The 19,865-nt window shown below is 38.3% G+C and overlaps 1 long non-coding RNA gene across 1 annotated transcript; it reads right to left on the bottom strand.

Annotated features, from left to right (window-relative positions):
- Positions 1–10,923: 10,923 nt before the first annotated feature.
- LOC131682470 (uncharacterized) lies at positions 10,924–11,436 on the bottom strand. The gene is made up of 3 exons (XR_009304090.1): positions 11,239–11,436; positions 11,016–11,161; positions 10,924–10,958 (listed from the first exon to the last, which is right to left on the bottom strand). It is a non-coding gene; the product is annotated as an uncharacterized LOC131682470 (long non-coding RNA).
- Positions 11,437–19,865: the final 8,429 nt, after the last annotated feature.

Below are 19,865 nucleotides of genomic sequence, written 5' to 3'. Positions count from 1 at the left end.
GGTGCCCAAGTAGCATTTGCAATATGTTCTTGAAAAACAACAAAAGTTATTTGTTGCATTACGAAGACAACAGAATTGCAAAAAACAAGACTGTGTAAAACGCAGCTGCTGCACGTTAACCTTAGTTATTTATTTGTATTGCTAATGTTTTCTGAATCAATCAAATTTGACACATGTTATGGAGGTTTTTTGCAACATCTTTGTGACTCTACTGCACAGCTAAAACAATTTCGTTGCAAGCATTATCGCAAAAACTGGAAATGGCATTATTATTCAATCTGTCAACAAACTTTATTCCGGATACACTTATAAAACTTTTACTCAACTTGAGTTTGTAACATAGTAGAAATAAACAACCGCCATATTTATTGATAGAATGAATTGTTTCTCGATAAAACTTGCTGACGAACATTTAATATGTTTAGATTTTATGATCAGAACCCAAAATGTTCATCATTAATATGCTTCAAATTTTTGATTACTCTCGAAAAAAGCATATTTGAACACAGTGCTTTGCGTGCGATAAATAATTCACACAATAAGTATAAAATTTATTGAGTTTATACCAACTATGTTTAAAGGCCCTTTTAAAAAAACGAAGTATTTGCAAAAAATACTCGATTCATTTTTATTGGTTATGCATTTTCACCCACATTAATAAAATTGTCATGTTCGAATGTGGACATAATATTTTTGCTTTGTTTGTATGACCATTTCATGGAACACATTAAGTTTCATTTCATTTCAACAAAGTTGTTTTCAAAGCAATCTCTAGCATTACTGTAACATTCTCTGTTGTTAGTATGATTCTTGGTACATCATTCATAACAAATGAACATGTTGCCTATAGGCTGCACCTCTTGCGCTTTCTAATTGCATAACAGTTGAATAACGTTTGCTGCACGAATATTTTCACAAATTAATGTTTGACATTGGTGATGTAAAAACAGCTCATCAACATACCGTGTTGCTTGGGTGTACGGTGGCGCCAACTATAATATGCTCGGTGTATCGGAAAAAATATAAACAAATGGCATGTATGTTATTGCTGATTTTAAACGAAGTGATTAAATTCCTTCAACACTGATTGATATATTTGAAAATAATTTTGGAACTAAGAACAAGAAAGACAGTATATAGATCGGAATGAGTAGTATGAATTTGCAGGTTTTCTACATTTCTTATTAAAGAAAGGGTAAACTTTGACGACTTTTTATGAGACCTGGAAGGCCGAGTATTGTGTACCAATCGACTCAGCTCAACAAATTGGATAAATGTCTATTATCGAGAAGGAAAGGAATTGGTTAGCGGTAGTGTCTGATTGGTTTGAAGTAGCTAATCCTACCGACTAAACAATCATTTGTATCTTGCCATCCTATCCATCCGGCGCCACCGTTAAACCGTATAAACATTGTTCCTAAAATCGTTAATAAAGTACCATGAATTCTGTAATATTCACGTTTTTACGCTACGAAAACAGGACTATGAACAAAAAACATGTATTTTACAATTATGTTCAATTTCGCTTTAGTTAAGTTTAGAAATATTTTGTTTTTGTTTTGTGGAATTCAGTCACGGTTTCCTTGTCATTACCAAATCGATTTTCTGTAGTTCACAACTTTATGATCATTAAAATCAGTTGACTCATGATGTTATTCATAGATATAGGCACGTTAGTTCGCAAAATCAAAACATTGTGGATATTTTCTCGTGATCTATTTCACGAAACTCGAAATTTTATTCATGAATCCATTCAATCCTCGTGAACTAATTCGTGATGCCTAATATATTAGTCAAGACTTACCATTCGTGCTCCTGAAACAGTTCACAATATCATGAAATATTATTTATGTATTCGAGAACTCGTTCATGATTCCAGGTATAATAGTCACCACTGACCATGCGCACCCGTGAAATAAATCACAAAATTGTAAAATGTTATTCATGTCGTGAACTAGTTCATTTTATTTAGTATAATAGTCACAAGTTACCATTCGTGCTTATGAAATAGTTCACAAATCCATCAAATATTATTCATGTAATCGTAAACAGGTTCATGATTCCTAATTGAGTTCTACAAGATGACGACACGAATGAACTAATGATGAATGAAGTTCATGTTTGACAATTCTCGGTGGTTTGTTTACTTTGTCAGTTGCGTAAGTGCGAGTGCAACGGGTGCTCATCTGTTACATTCGAACTCACGTAACTTTCATGTAAACAAACCACCGAGAATTGTCAAACGAAGTTCATCCGGCTCATTTCGTAGAGTTATGTCGGTTGGTGTAAAACCTAGTATATTGCTCACGATCCAATATCCGTGCTAGTGAAATGGTTCCCAAATTCATTTCATATTACTTATGTATTCGTGAACTGGTTAATGATTTCTAGTACCGTAAAACGGCAACAATTATTTTGTCATTTAATGTACCTTTAAAAAAACAAATTCAAATTGAAAATGATTCAACTTTCATTCATCGTTCCAATCTGTTCAAACAATTCCTTATATATTAATGAAATCAAACAACTTCAACTGAACTGATCACTTTTTTAGAAACCGAAAATATTTTTGTCCAATAATTTCTTTAAAAAATCTGCGATTTTTATTGCTAACTATTTTATTTCGACTATATTCCCGAAAAAGTTAGATAAGTCGGCCGTATTTTTCCAGGGAATTGTGTTTTCTTACGAGACGACACAATATAAGGCCAAAAATTCGCCTGCAGATATGCAATTTACACAACATTTTGAGCGTTATCTCTTATTTCGATAGACATATTTTGCTGATCAAAGATACCCCGAAAACAACGTCTCAAAATTTACAACAAATTTATTTTATTTTTATAGAAAACAGGAATAAATTATCAAACAATTTGGATGTTTTCAATCTATGGGTACCAGTACTTGTTTTGGAAATGCAAACAGTTACATCTACCTGTTTCGAAGAAAATTATTCGAAAAAATGTAGAAAAATTGATCAATGTTCCCCCGTTTTACGGTGTAATGAAATTTTTACGTGAACTAATTTCACAAAATTTGGAGTATTAGTCGTGGAATCATTCTTGTTCCGTGCACTTTTCATGAAATATCTAGCTTCTAGCGACCAAGAAAAGATAAAAGCTGTAGATACAAAAAATATTAAGACCTCGAACATCGTTATTCATTTGATACGGTTCAGTGTGATGTCTGGATAGAAAACGAAAACTGCGCTGAGCGCCACAAATTGTGTTCGTGATATAGTTTATAGAACAAGATACCGCGAACCAGTCACACTTTTATGACCCAGTTCACCTTATCACGTTACAACGAGTAAAAAACCGATAGTAACCAAAAAATAACAGATCGCGACAAGGCGAAAAGAAATTACGAATACCACGATGAAACTGCTGATATCATGTCACATTACTCCACGTGTCAAATTTAAAAGTAAGCTCTAGAATAAAATATCACGATAATATTAACAGAAATTACAAAAATCGTTACTAAGGTCCTGAAATTATATTCATAAATCACACAACTCATGACAAAAATAGAAAAAATTGTCAGTAAGATCCTGAAATCATGAACATAAATAAAAATGAATGAATCATGAACATAAATAAAAATGAATCCCGTGACTAAAATATTACGACAACATGAACAGAAATTATGAAAACCATGACAAAGTTCCTGCTGTCATGGACATAAATCACATTACTCGTTAATGAAATATTCAAAATCGTGACTAGGATCCTGAAATTAGGATAGACATTACGAAAATCGCGACAAAGATCATGAAATCATGAACATAGCTCCCGCTACCCTGGCATAAAAATCGGTTAGTAAACTCATGAATAAAATAGCACGGTAACGTCATACGAAATCACAAAAATCGGGGATTAGCTCCGGAAATCATCAAAATCGCTTGACTGTAGGATGTGTATTCCCAAATTATGAACAATACTCATAACAAAATCTGAACATGTCCAGCGAACAACAGTAACCCAACCAAACATTTGAATGTAACGCCATGTATATAGTCGGGACGATCTAGTTTTGTGGAAACACAAATTGTTTCATGGATACGAGGTTTATTACTCATAATTTCAGGAACTTGGTCACGGTTTTCGTAAATAGTTCAGTTCACGAAATAGCGATCATTTTTTCATGGATTTATGATCGGATTTTTCCGTGTAGGCACTACTTCAGTGGGGATTCTACTCATTCTCTTTTTATTTTGTGTCAATCGTTCATGTTTTTTCCATTGATGCTTTTCCTTGTTTGCTGTCCAACCTTCTCGGTATGTCTGACCTGCTAAGATCTGCTGCAAATGTAGTCATCTGTTGAGACGTGAACCGATCCAGAGATGTCGACCATAATGATTTATATCGCTGTACAACCACCTTCGCAGGGTTTCTTATCCTTCTTGGCGTTAGTCGTTCCTATTTATTTGCTAGCTGCTGCTAAGAATTTTTCGCGGCGGTATTCCTCCCGATACCGATGACCATTTTCGCGGGCCATTTAGCTGTCAGTCACTCCGATGGAGAGATCATCGGCAATAAATAATAATAACGATATCTTGATTTTCTCTGGCATCATGCTTTTTCCTTAGATCACTTTGCTAGTCCGCTGACCGAACTTTGCTGTGAAGCTGATCTACTCACAACTGGTGCTAATATCGAAACATGCCGAAACATGAACCGATCCAGAGATGCCGACCAACATAACGTACACCCCTTACCAGCCACCTTCACGAGGTTTCTTTCTTGGTTTTTTCAACGACTTGTTTCTAAAGTGACCGTACTCGAATGACACGGCTCGCTGTATAATTTCATCCCTGAACAGGAAGTTTATAATATTTTGGAAGTAATTCAAAACCCCCATGGGAGTGGAGTACCTTCCGAAAACAACAGAAAAGTTAACGTGATCTCAGGAGTACTCCTATTTAGCAAATTCCTTGTTTAATATGTGAAGCGTCTGAAAATACTAGTCCATGATATGCAAATTTTCAAAATAGATTTTTTTTTGTATTTTTTTAGCTGAATGACATTTTGTCTAATAATTCAAGATTTTTCTTGAGAATTCCACCCGAAAAGGGACCGTTTACAAAGCACGTAGACAAAATGCCAGCATTTTTGGACCCACTCCCCACTCGTACACTCAAGTAGGCTTTTCCCAACAAAAAAGTCTTTAAAAATGTTCCACTACCACATTTTTATTTGGGTATTTTTGAGTATTTACTTGACAATTGGGATTATTTGCCAACTGAGTTGATATAGAATCCTTAACTTTTTTTAATTGTAGCAGCCTTCATGAAAAAATCTACGCTTGAATTACGTTTTGATATTTTTGATAATTTATATAAAAAATTACCTTTACGAGGCTAATTTTTGGTTAAATAGGTATGAAAAACAAACAAAACTGGGTTGTCGGTATGATAAGCATCCTGAGGAGATCCTAGAAACTCTATTCCATTCTGTAAAGTGACTGTGTGTTTTTCTTCAACAATGATATTAAGAGCTGCTTGTTTTCACATGTTGGAACACCTTAAAGTTTCAACAAGCTGGAGTAATAAGTTGCAATTAACGATTTATTGAAACCAAGTTCGAAAGATGAATCATATCAAAATAGGGTAATGTCGATTGACTGCTTGCTCTTGCGCTTCAGTGCCATTCGAATTTATGAGGTTATGTAAGTCTCTCATCTACGTCGACAAACCTTAAACAAATGATGAGCTAGATACCATAATTGAATATGTTACTCACATTCTTCACATTCATTGATGATCACATGCCAACTCAAATAGTCCAAAATGAAAAGAAAAACGCTAAGAGCACCCTTCGATCGATAAATTACTAAGGAGAAAAATAATACAGCAATCAAATACTCTCAGTTCCTATTTTGTCGAAAAATATCAAAGTTGCGAGTAAATTTATTGTTCAATTTGTAATCTCGTGGTTCACTCGCGGAACATATGTGTACCACTGGTTGCGTTATTTCCAATTTCAGTTCCTGTAACCATTGAGTCCTTATTCCCATCCATTCATTTATTATGATATGCACAAGTATAAATACATATGATTTATCGTTGGTTTAAAATAGCTCCTATTTTGGTGGAAATTGTTATTTTCATTGCGTCTTGTAATAATATTTCCCTGTGCTTCTCTTAGAAGTATGACCAAATAGTTCAACTATTGGTATTAATGCTACTACAGCGGGAAAAGAAAGATTTCATTTTAAAATTTCTTGTGACAATCAAACATGTTAGATGTTCACATTTTTCCGAACATATTTATAAGAAAATAAGTTACTTTTCAGTTGCAATTGACAGTCTAGATGAACGGAAAAATGGTATGATTAAGTAATCTTGTTGCGACCTGCATTCAACATGTTGACAACAATATGATTTCATTTAGTTATTCTCGTATGGTTACTTCAACGAAATGTGAACAAGTTTTTACTGTTTTGCTCAATCATAATCATGTTGAAGATCGGCCTAAAACTGTGCTTTTTAAGTCGCACAGGAAGTTAGATGTCAGTCACAACAGCAGCTATTTTTTGTTGCCAACTGGTTGTGAAACAGTTACTGAAACAAAAATTGCTAATTGCGTACTCTAAGTACAATCAGTGCACACACGTCGCACTCTGCAGTAGGTGTAAACTCAATCCAAACCCAACCGCAGTCATCGTGTGTACACGACGTGAACTATACCATAAATGGCATTTCTATATTCGTTCGTTTCGAATCGCGCACACGATAAGGTTTGTACAAAGCTAAAAACAAGAGTGCAAACTGGAATACGGTTTTCAACCGCTTATTGTATCGTCCGGACGTTATAGTCAAGACGTTGCTCGTTTGGCAGGTGAGCGACGAATGATTCATACGGACACGCGGTACCTCGCTTTATTAATTAAGGTATTTGCCTTTTTTTTATTTCGACTATGTTAGCCACATTTTCTTTTTTACGTTTTAACGACATTCAATTAGCTAGAGATTACTTGGTAGGGAAAGTTATGAAACTTAGGGCCATAGTACTCAAGTGAGAGCAAGGATGTGAAGTAAACAGATCGGAAAACTAGAAGTGGCAGAGTCATTAGAACAGGCTTAATATCGAGTGAAAGCTCGACCAAAAATTTTAAAACGGGGGCTCGTTATTGAAACGTTAGAAGAATCCTATGTGTATGACCTTCGGGCAGTGCAGATGATCTTTTGGAAAAACTTGGAATATCAAACATATTGAATTTATTCTTTGATTGTACATTCAATACTGAGATGCCTTGAGTAGTAACCAGTGGCGGATCCAGGGGGAGGGTCTTGGGGGTCCGGACCCCTCCCCCGAAATTTTTTTACATCTTGAGAATTTTTAAAAAAGTTTCTTTTTTAAATTCATTCTAAGTTCAAAATCTTTGCAAACCAGATTCGATTACCAAAACTGAGTTTAATTAAATGAGGGTATTACATATTACGTATTGTACAATGAACATTTTAAAGTCGAAATTTTGGACCCCCTCCGAATTTTTTTTCTGGATCCGCTCCTTGTAGTAACGAAAGGGGGAGGTGGAGTCAATTTCATTGAAACTCAAACATCTGCAAGAATCGCACTCATGGTGATGACTTGAGCATTGATGCAACTTCGACTGCTGCTCTTGTGGCTCTTATAAGTAGGAAACCTCTATATATGCATCTGAAACAAAAAACACTATCATGTACACACAGACAGCCTGTAACTGATCTTCGGAATAGAGACTCTATTGATTTTTCTGTAAGTCATACATGAATATGATCATAAATGGTTGCAAGGACTGTTGATATTCCTGTTCCTAGTGATATTACACTCATTAGTAATTTTCCTTAGAGGACAATATGTGTCAAGATTGCATCTCGAAATGAATGCTGGTCTGGCTATATGAATAGACAACTGGAAGCGCAAATGGCGTGGTTCTCTGTCGGCTCTCCGAGGAAGAAAAGTGCGGTTGCTAGAATGCCAATGGTTTTGAGGTAGGATTGGAATGCAAATTTTCGCGTTTATGCACGAGGTACAAACAGCTCATCGACAGGACTTATCCGGTAAATATCTCAAACCGAATAACTCATTAGTATCAATACTAAATATCAAACTTGTCTGGGTACCCGGACATTCCGATGTTACTGGAAATGATTGAATTGGCAAATTGGTCGCATTTCGTTATTAGTGCAGAGAATATACACTCGCTCCTCAAATGAGTCGTATTGTTTTCGGTTATTCTGATAGTTGATTTCAATCCATTCAGCTTCAGTTTTAGAATCGGCAGTATCAGTCTGGTAGGAAAGACATATTATAGTAATATCTGCCACATTGTCTGTGTACATTTACAGACTATTCTATTTTCGAATGTGAATAATTCACAAGAAACATCGCACGTAACAGTGATGCATTGTTGGCTCTCTAAACCTGAGTTTCCCTCGAATGAAGAACCGAAGAATTAACTGTCCATTTCAATCAGCATCACCCTCGGACAGAAATTTCTAGAGAAAAAAATCACTCAACGTGAACGTGTATCAAATGGTTGTATAAGGTAGATAGGTATGAGCTCTACTCTCCTGAAAAAAGTGTCAATTTACGCTAGATGGGGAGAGTAAACGAAAGCTTATAAAATCAAGTGATTCTCAGTATAGTGTGGCCAGTAACTTATTTACGGAACCACTCGAACCGGGTGGGACATCAAATATTCATTGTCCTCACTGCACAAGGAACGTCTTTAAACAGACACGGAATCCAAGGGTTCATAGTTTGTATACCAAAAAGGGCGCGCACGGGTAGACGAATCGATCCGAATGGATTGGTCCGGACGTATCTAATTGGCAGTGGAATCAATACTCTGTTCGATTTTGGAGAAAAATGAGTGTGAGGAGCCGAACCGAAAACCATTAACTGTCAGGTTCATTTCCGGAGAATAAACGATAGTTGACTGGCAATTATTGCGAAGTGGATGGGACAGGTTCCAGGAATGCGACTGTCGGGTCACAAATTTGACAGAAAATTGATTGTCCGTAATAAAGGTTTCTACGAAATAAATTTATCCAATAGAAAGTTTTGAAAGCAGAGAAAATAGTTGAAGTCCATGCCTTTGATTTGTGTGGCAAGAAAACACCTAACGTCAATTGCTGTTCGACTCATTAGCATACATTATCTAGGTACGTGAATAGGTTGCAACATCAGGTCCATCAAGCAAGTGTCGACAACCATCCGCCATTTGAGCCGGAGAAAAGCAATTAATTTTCACGTGTGAGTACCTACGACTGCCTTCGATGTCGCCGGCGAGAACCCATCCACTCCGGATGGTTGTTCCAGTCGGAGCGCGCTCGGCTGTGCAGGATAATCGCCTTTAATCGTAGCTGGCTGGACATCATAGACCTCTGCTTCCGAGCTGCTGCTATATGCAGCGCACAAAGGCACGGCCTGCTGAGCCTGGGATCGTGTTCGATGCCGGGACCTAATGGTTCGGGACCGAAAGCGTTTATGATTACGAGCGATTATAATTATTACATAAATTGAAAGTAAATAGATCAATTAAAATTTAATTTTATGCTTGGAGCGCTGCATACTGCACCATTTTGTATCCCTCAGGCAGTGCAGTGATGAAGGTATGCGTTGTTCTAGATGATCTAGATACGGTGAATTTAATTTTTCAGGAAACTGCCACAAAGTTAGCACTAAGCTTTTATTCATTTCATTTCATTATTATTATTATTATAGTGGAATTAAACGAAAACATCTCTCTTAAGATGGTTAACAGTATATTACCACTTGGTTAAGTCTCTTCCTAAAACCATTGTCAAGTCCCCCCAACATTAGTTCTTGTGGTCAATGTAGTGAAAAGTTTTTCAATAACTATTCCATAATTTCGATTTATATATAATAATTTCACTACTTTATAAGAATTAACACTATACATTGGTACTTTGAAATAATTAAACACCTGAACACCTAGGTATTTAAAGAAAAATCGTTAATAACTGACTTTTTTTACGAAAGAAGAAACTCTTAAAATTATATTGAGGGATCAAGTCGCCTAAAATATATTTATATAGAAAATGTAAGGACCTGGTAAAACATGTTTTACTAATCACAGAATTTCGTGCTTGGTTAAGTCTCCCCAGGTTCTCCTATAACCGAGTCATTAACAGATATTCCGCAGGGAGCAATTAAAAAACCCTTAACAAAAAGCACCAAATCCGGTTAGGTTTCAAAATCAAACCGCTTAATCATTTCGACAAGCAATCACCCATTCGAGGAAAATCCGCTCATCTGCATCGCCATTGTTTGATTATCGCCTCTTGTAGCGATGTTTCCCAGCAGAGTACACAAGCCCAAAAAAAGCAACTCTCTCTCTCTCTCTGTAATTACTCTGTCCTGCACTTTTATCCCCGTTGAAAATGTGTTCCCGTGGCAGGATTAGCGCGCGAAGGGCAAATGGGCTGCCGCCCGCAGAATAGCTTAATCCTTTTGTTCAATAAACCATTCCCCCACCCTACCGCTACCATCAGGAGCGGATTGGCCAACCTGGTTTGCAATAAAAGCTGCAAAGATCATTTGAATAAAGCTCGAATACGTAAATAGCGCCCAACGAAAACCAACGGGAATTGAACCGAGCGAGGGTAAAAAAAATATCCTTTGCTTTACTGACCCAAAAATTCTCTTTTGTATATTTAAATGGAGCCGTGCGTCGCCCGGGAGCGATTCGCGCCGTTCCGGATGAGGCTATACAAAATAGGTGGTATTATTGCTCCCATGCATATCTACCTATAGTTATTAGACCGGTACAAAAATTGGCTTTTTCGGAACACTACTCAATTTACTGGTAATGGGTTTCAAAGTTCTTATGGCAAATGTGAACTCGTGCATCTGGCTTGCACAGTTTAAATCATTGCACTCTGTACGTTACCTTTCAAAGTTAATTTATGTCGTAAGTGCTGTTTATGGTTCCATTTTCCAAATCTGGAAAAAAACGAAATGTAGCTTAAGAAATTATTGATTCACTTGAGATTTTGCTACCTGGTTCGTGTTGACTTTACACCGACCAACTCACTATTTGTGTCCGTCTAACGGTTATTACATTACAGATATAAGATTTCAAATGATTTTCCTCGGGCTCGAAGCTTTGGATAGTAATTGTTATGACTGATTTTCTGGGGTGTTGACTACGGAAAGACGAAATGAAATACCATTAGTTTCTGACAATCTGTCTGCAAAGGCTTGAGTTGTGGTTAAAAATTACCTTTTTCCAGACACAAAGTTCCCGAATCGTCATAAAATAGCCTACCGCAGATGCCTAAAACCGATGGCCTTGCTCGAACTACAACAACTTCGTCACAATGCCAATATTAAAATAGAGAAATACCAGATCAACCAACCGTTCAAAACCTACCACTGGAACCAAAAGTTTAATGACGCCCTCTGACAGCAATAACAATTACAGCCATCAAATGAAAATAAACAGCTTCATCGACGAAAATCCAATATCTGTGCCTGCCCGGGAGGGGATCATCGCCTACTCTGATGGCTGGCTCGCGCGTTGTTGTGGAAATTGTTTGGTTAATGATGACTCGTAAAAAACGGGGACATCTTCCCGACAGTGAACGACATCCAGTGGATTAATGAAAATGGCCCTCAACCCTCGAATCGATCCCAAAGGGATGCTTGTGTTTCGTTGAATTGCACCCTAAAACCGGAGCATGCTTCCGCCTTTACAAGAGAACAGACAAGACACGCCTTCAGCATAGAATTGCGTTTCTGAAACATACGTCAAGTGACCCCGGGGTTGAGGAAGGGTGTATATGTGGATGTCACTTTTATGATTATGAAACATAAAACTTTGATATTATGGATGCCGGCTGAGAATTGACCGGAGATGTCCTTTGGGAAGATTCGTGTTTTGCGTCTAGGATCCAGTATAGGAGAAGGGACAAATGCAATGTTTCAATTGATTGTGATGTTTATGTAAGTGTGGGTTGAATGCTAGACTTGGATGACGGCAGTGGCGTAGTCAAGGGAGGTTTTGAAGATTAAAAGTCCCCACAACACAAAATAGTTTAGTAGGGATCAAAGATGACCGAATTACAGATATGTCTGCAAATGTGCAGATTTATCATTTTCGTTGCAGACTCTCTGATGATGCTCATATATGCAGATTTTCAATTTCTGTGAGAGACTTATGCAATGCGGTAAAGAGCTTAAGGCTTACTCGCATGTGATTTGAACTACTTGTGAGTTCAATTTACCTGCTGTTTGTTTGTGTGCTGTTTTTTTCCCACCCTTCCAATTCTATTTCCTCTCTCCTTCTGCTCCTTTCCATTTGCTCAAGAAATGATGAGAAGACACGGCAATGCAAAGATTCCCGACTATGTACGGGGAACGTGCCATTTAAGCCAATATATTCCGATTTCTGATAACTGCAGCAAATTGGTAACTGGTTGGTTCTTCTTGCAAATTGTCAATTCTCAATCACTATACATGATTAAACAGTCATCGTTCTACTCAGAAAAACCATACGCATTCCCTACGCACTTGTTCAAATAAACACTGAAAAAAATAAGTTTGCTAAGTCCAACGAAATATCTGCTCGATTGGCATCACCCAGCGGATACGTGTTCGCTCTCTCCGATTTTGGCTACGGAATCAGAATATATTAGCTTAAATGGCACGTTCCCCGTATATAGTCGGGGATTTGTGCCTTGCCGTATGTTTTCATCATTTTCTGAGCGGAAGGAAAGGACACGGAAGTGTGGGGAAGTAGAATTGGAAGGGTGGGAAAAATAACAGCACAAAAACAAAAATAAACAACAGGTAAGTTAAACTCACAAGTAGTTCAACTTGCCTGCGAATAAGTCTAAAGCTCTTTACCACATTGGATAAGAAACTTTGGTATGTCTCTGAGTTTCAGTCGTCCAAACATGGTTTCGTCTATATAAGGACGGCCGAAAACTCGAAATCGCAATTGAGCTACCGCTGGACAATTGCATATCAGATGATATGAGGTTCCGTAGTCGGATTCACAAAGATCACATGAAAAAGACTCAGCGCGCTGAATAGTTGCCATGTGATAATTGAGTTTTCAGTGGAAAAATGTAGGAGATTTTTCGAAACCACTGGGCATGGTTGTTCTAGAAACGCCTTTGTTTGGCGTCACGTTTATAGATTTCTCTAATAATTGCGGTGCTCGGACGAAGCCCAGGACCGTATTTTTCCCTTATCCAACTTGTCGAAATTGGCAGCGCGGGCTCAGGACCAACGAAGTCAATTGCTGAACCTGCCCTGGACAATTCGTCAGCCCATTCATTTCCAGTAATACCGCAATGTCCGGGCACCCAGATAAGGTAGATAGTGTTGACAATGCTTAGTTCTTCGATTTGGGTTCGCAACGCGATCACTAGCTTGGACCGGGATTTGTCTGAGCTAAGGGCCTTGATTTCAGCCTGACTATCGGAGCAGAAGTTTATAACTCTGCCGGACAAACTCAGTTGAAGGGCCGATTGCTTGGAATACAGTACAGTATCTACCTAGTGAGTGAGATTGTTCCAATCTCATTTCACGACAGTAGACACCAGCACCAGCACGTCCCACCATCAGAGAACCGTCAGTGTAACAAACCACTTGCGTTTGTTGTTGTCTTTCCATAAAGCCAGACAACCACTCCTCTCGAGAGGGAATCTTCACATGGAATGTCCTGTGAGGATAACTACATGTGAGTGTAATATCGCTGGGAGCAAGAATATCTTCACCCCATGTAACCATTTGTGACCACAATCGCGTGTGACTGGTAGCAAGATCAACATGATTACTGTTCCAAAGCCCAGTAACCTGCAGTTTGTATGCACATGATAGTGCTTCTTGTTTTAAGTGTATGTGTAATGGTTTGATATTTAAAAGTGCCTCAAGAGCAGCAATCGAAGTCGTAGTGAAAGCATCAGTCAACGCCATGAGCGCCATTCTTTGCAGATGGTTTAGCTTTGACTGGACTGTAACCACCTCTCCTCTCTGCCACCACACAAGGCATCCGTATGACAGTATTCGACGTACAATTGTCGTGTAAATCCAATAGATGTATTTAGGTTTGAGACCCCAGGTCTTTCCAAAAGTTCGTCTGCACTGCCCGAAGGCCATGCATGCTTTCTTGACTCTGAACTCAATGTGAGCAGACCAATTCAGTTTGGAATCCAATATGACTCCAACGTATTTGACTTGATCTGCACACAGCAGCTCAGAATCAAAGAACTGCAAGGGACGAACCCCGGTTGTTATTCGCTTCTTCGTGAAAAGAACCATTGAAGTTTTGCTTGGGTTAACTGATAGTTTAACTTGTCGACACCACTGTTCGACAGCTCTTAATGCCTGTTGCATCAAGTCAAAGATTGTTCCGATGCAAAATCCAGTAATTAGTATTTGGTAATCGTTTGGAAACCCGTAGGTTGAAAATCCAAGCTCATTGAGTTTCTTCAACAAGCCGTCAGCTACTAAGTTCCATAACAAAGGTGACAGAACGCCGCCCTGAGGACACCGCAAATACTCAACTTCCGTATCTCAGCCTGTCGCAGTCACGAGCAAAGTATGGGGTTACTAAGCATTGCGTTTATCCAACCTGAGATACATGCAGGTATCCCATGACCGCGCGTCGCTTCCAGAATAGACTGGAAGGACACATTGTCAAAAGCACCCTCAATATCTAGAAATACACTCAAGCTAGATTGCTTGAGCGAGAAGGCTTTCTCAATGTTGTAAACAACATCGTGAAGCAGAGTTATCGTGGATTTCCCACACTGATATGCATGTTGCAATTTGTGCAGTGGATATTCAACTAAACTAACGTTCCTGATGTGATGATCGATTATCCGTTCCAAAGCTTTCAGAAGAAAAGAACTTAAGCTGATAGGCCTAAAACTCTTGTCTTCTTCGTAGCTTGAGGGAATAAATCTAACAGTTATTTCTCGCCATGCCCTCGGGATATACCCGGTAGCAAGACTGGAAAGCAAAATCTTTTTGAAGACCTGTTTAAGAATATCAAATCCCTTTTGCAGTAGTACGGGAAGTATTCCATCTTTTCCGGGTGATTTGTATGGAGCAAATCTGTCAACTGCCCACTTGACCGATTCAGTGGAAACCAATGTGCGTGCTAACGCTCACGAGACCGAATCACCAGAATAAGATCTGTGAACATTGTTCAACTCCGGATCGATACAACCTGGAAAGTGTGTGTCGAAAAGACAATTAAGAACATCTTTTTCGTCCGTCACATAAACACTATCTCTGGTTTTTAAGGAGTTCATCTGAAAATCATTCGATTTGGAGAGAAATTTATTTAACCTGCTAGCCTCGTTCAGACTAGAGACATTAGTGCACAGGCTTTGCCAGCCAGCCCGTTCTGCAGATCTAAGACATTTCTTATATGCACTACGAGCTGACCTGAAAGCCCTGGAGTCATCACGCTGACGCCGGTTCCAAGCTCTTCTCATAACTTTCTTCATTCTTTCAAGCTCAGCTCTCCACCAAGGGATTCCCCTAGTCGATTTAACAGTACGAAGTGGACAAGCTTCTTCGTAGGATGCTAATATGAATGAGTTTGTCGTATCCACGACGTCATCCAAATCGTCTAGTTGACTAATTATTGGAAAATATCCATGAAATTTAGTCGCCAAGTTTTCCAGAAAGAGGTCCCAGTTTGTAGATTTAGGATTACGATATGTTACCACATTGAAGGTGACATCAAAATGATCAAAAAATATATATTTATAATCGGATGAACCGTCTCTCAGTTTCATTTGGAACCTGCCAATTTCCCAGCTTATGCAAAATTCTATCAGAGCTAAGTGTTATGTCTAACACCTCCTCCTTCCTAGATCTCGCAAAAGTTGGTAGGTTTCCCACATTCAGAATATGGAGATTTGTACTACTTATGTACTTCATCAGTTCAGAGCCTCTCAAATTGATGTCTGAGCTGCCCCAAATGATGTGATGAGCATTCGCATCACTGCCGATAATGAGCGGAAGCCCATTTCTGCTACAATATGATACAACGCTTTTGAAATCATCAGAAGGAGATGACTCGTTATGCGGTAGATATGCTGAACAATATATATTTTTTGTCTACGTTTTCGACAGTCGACTGTGACAACACAGTTATCGCGAGTTGTGAGCTCCGATATGAGACACGCGTCAATAGTCTTATTTGCAAGAATGCAAACACGAGGCATTTCACGTGGGTTAGTCATGCCTGTCTTGTTGTAAGCAATGAAGGCAGTGTTAAGTAACTTTCCAAAATAGAAGTTTCCTTTATGGAAATACGGTTCTTGAACCAATGCTATTGAAGCTTTACCTTCCTGCATGAGTCGAGATAAATTCATAGTTGCTGTACGTTTATGCTGGAGATTGATTTGTGCTATTCTAACCATTGTTGATTAAAGTACTGTACATTTTATTTCCAACATAAATTGCACAACAACTAGAGGACACCAAGCGAGTTGGGATGTTAACGCATATAGCGAGCCATATCAGGTTCAAATGGGACACGATCATTTGATTCCCACGATTTGCGAAGAAAATAATGGTCCACTGTGTCAGAGATTCGCATAACACAGTAAGGACAAAACCCAAAATGATCCGTGCGCGACTAGCCTATTTTAAACCCTCCAGTCATTAAGTCCTCGGCACGGAACTACACCTTGACTTAGGGTCTCCTACTTTCAGTCGCCTCCTACGACATGGGAGAAGGACCCCAGTGGCTCAATTCTTGGCCGGATACCACACGGCCTCTGGGCAGGTTCATCTGTACACATCGAAATTTGATAATCGAAACTCAACAAAACTTCACCGAACTACCATCAGCCGAGAGTCTCAGCAAACCTCCAGCCAACAAAAATTCGGCAAAATTAAGTGGATCATCGGTGAAAAAACTTCGGTGTGTAGAGTGAACGTTCCGCAGCGTAATGCAGCATACTGGGGAGTTCGCCCGACTCTTCCCAGGCTCCGTTCGCCATTGAGAATGTTTTAAACCTGCTCAACAATTTTACCCATAGCACGGGTCGCATGACACTATGGAATGGGGTTCCTTGTTTGGTGGATTTTTACCACTGGAACAGGTAGTCCGTAGTGTAATTCTTAGCCGGTTGAAACAACCACTACCGACACGGCTTATCTAGGCTGTTCGGTGAAAGAAGCTGACATTAAAGGACAACTTCCATAGATGGCCGAACAGCCAATGAAATGAATTGCGGATATTCTGATTGTACGAGTTTTAACATCCTGTTTTATGTGCAAGAACAGACCAGTGCTTCTAGTCAGTGTTATGATGCGCAAAGGCATGAGTTCAAATCTGGGTTGCGTTTTTTCATTAATTGTGAAATCATCTAAATGTTTATATTTGACTTTTATCCACTCATAACTTTTTGGTAGCTTTTGGTTGGATGGATAAAGTATAGGTTAGTGATCTGTTCGTGCAAGGCTCATTTTTCAATGCCAGCAGTCTTTTTTTCTAACGCATATTGGTACCAATAAACATACATCGCTTAAACATAGGCAAAATTCGTTTTTTCTGTTTCTTACATTGCATGCAAGGAAGCTTCTTGCAATTTTTGCACATTACCAAAACGCTTGCAATTTTCGCTCTTATTTATTGCATTAATGTAAGTGAATCTTACCGGGTACGTTTTGGGTGTGCAAATATCTCGTTCGCCTTATTGTTAACCAGGACAGCCCCACACACAGCATGATCTGGTACTTTTGCAATCCGCTAGCAGCTTGCAATCCCAAGTTTCATCTGCAAACTATGGTAGATCTGATGAGGCAACTTATAGAGTCGTGCAAGTCGCCTGGGTCATGCATGGATGCGTTAGTGTCCTAAAAGGAAACAAACTAAAAATATTTTTTTTTCAATAGTTTCGGGCTTAGAAACAGAAAAAATTAAGGGTTGTGAACAGGACACGACCACAATGACATTAAAAATGTAGCTTTTTTCAAGAGCGTGCAAATGAATTTTATCTATCACACATATCGACTCACGTTCTTGCTCACTCACCTATTTTCATAACTTACAATTTGCTATATACCCTCCCCATTAAAACATAATTTATTGAAGGTCATTTAACGGTAACCTATTATTACAATTAATCAAGTATCTCACTAGGTGATTGGCATTATTTGGCTGATCCATCTAGTAAAAATAGACTGGTCTGTCCAGAAAATATATTCAAAAGAAAAGTTCCATATTGAGAACTGTGATGAGGAAGCTCACGCCCGCCAACGGAAATATACAGATTCTCCATGAAATATGAAATTTCATTTTCCATTTAAATTTTCAATAATGTACACACCTAGAAAAAATAGTGTAAATTTACGTCTCCTGACATAAACGAGCATCAAAAATGACTTAGTTTTACGTTTGATTTTAATTTTACATGACGTTTAATTTCGTAAATCATGTAAAATTACTCACATACAGCGTTTGATCTGAATGGTAGGAAGTGTAATTTTATGTCATTGCGCATGTAAAGTATATGTAGCATGTAAAATTAAACGGAGCAAGGTAATGTTTCGTCATTTCGTGAATTACTAGTTGTTGAATTGTGTCATGTTTGCAATTACGTCTATGATAAAATTCAGATTTTTTTGGTGTGTACTAATGAACTTGAGTAAACAATCTTAAGGTTAAGTATTTCTTGATCGATTGGTGGTTGAACAAATGAAATTATTTGATAAATTACATTGTTATACAACGTTCGCACTTCCGGTTAAAACGGGTTTTTACGCTATCTTGGTGAAATTTTTCTTGTTGCTAATTATTAAAACGTGTTATAACTCTGTAGTGTAAACATTGTATTATTAAACCAATTCTGCAGCGTTTTATGTTATATAGGTGTTTTATGTGGTAATAGGACTGACATAATTATATCTTCAGTACAGCGGTTTGTTTCATAATTTAAAACAGATTTATTTTAAAATTAAAATTGGTATACCTAACCGTTCTATTTGTTGTATACTTTAAAACGCTTAGAACTGTGTTTTAAATAAATAGGGCAGGACAAATACTCTTAAGACATGGCTTGAATTTTAATCGAAAAAGAACACCCGCTTAAACTGCTGCTGGGACGGTAAGTTCTGTTTTAAAATTTTCCGTTTTGTACAGTACGAAACAAAAGAGTTTGAAATTATGAAACAAAAAGTTCTGCTAGGAATGTGATTGTTTCCAATGCAATTACAGGTTTTTTTACGCGGGGGATACAGGCCGCGCAAAATGAAAACCGCGTAAATTTAAAAAAATGCGTAAATGAAAACCGCGTAAATTTCAAATTCCGCGTAAAAACATACCGCGCAAGAAATACCGCGTAAAAAAAACCTGAGTGTACTCTCCTATATAAAATACTACACTGCTAAACAGTGCAATAACTACAGAAGCACGTTGTCAGATGCCTTACTGATAAAACACATATAACCGAAATATCAAACATATGAAAGCCAATAGGCTCTTTACCCTACGCAGCTACAAAGCGCCGTAAACATGGATTAACAAGTTATAACGCACACGCATGCATAAAAATAAATATTTTTTCAACGCAATACTCTCAAGCAGCACACATTATGCCGTATTGAATTAGATCCAAACCACCCCACCCACCCACTTTGCAAATCATTCTGTGACACCGTGCTGGTACCCGAAAAATCCGCACACGGCCACCGCTGCCGAAAATGCATTACCTCTGTGAAGTTGGCCGGAAAATTCGCGGAAATTCGATGAACTAAATTTTAATCGTTTGGTGGTCGTTTGGTGGTGATTGGTAGTCGGTTTTTAACGTTTGGTGGTGGGCGGGTAATTAATTAAAAACCGATTTAATCCACCTAGCAGTGAGATGAGACATT

Source organism: Topomyia yanbarensis, chromosome 2 (assembly GCF_030247195.1).
Source record: "Topomyia yanbarensis strain Yona2022 chromosome 2, ASM3024719v1, whole genome shotgun sequence".
NCBI classification, from domain to species: Eukaryota; Metazoa; Arthropoda; class Insecta; order Diptera; family Culicidae; genus Topomyia; species Topomyia yanbarensis.
The sequence above is the reverse complement of the archived record's forward strand: the minus strand, read 5'-3'. Positions and strand labels throughout refer to the sequence as shown.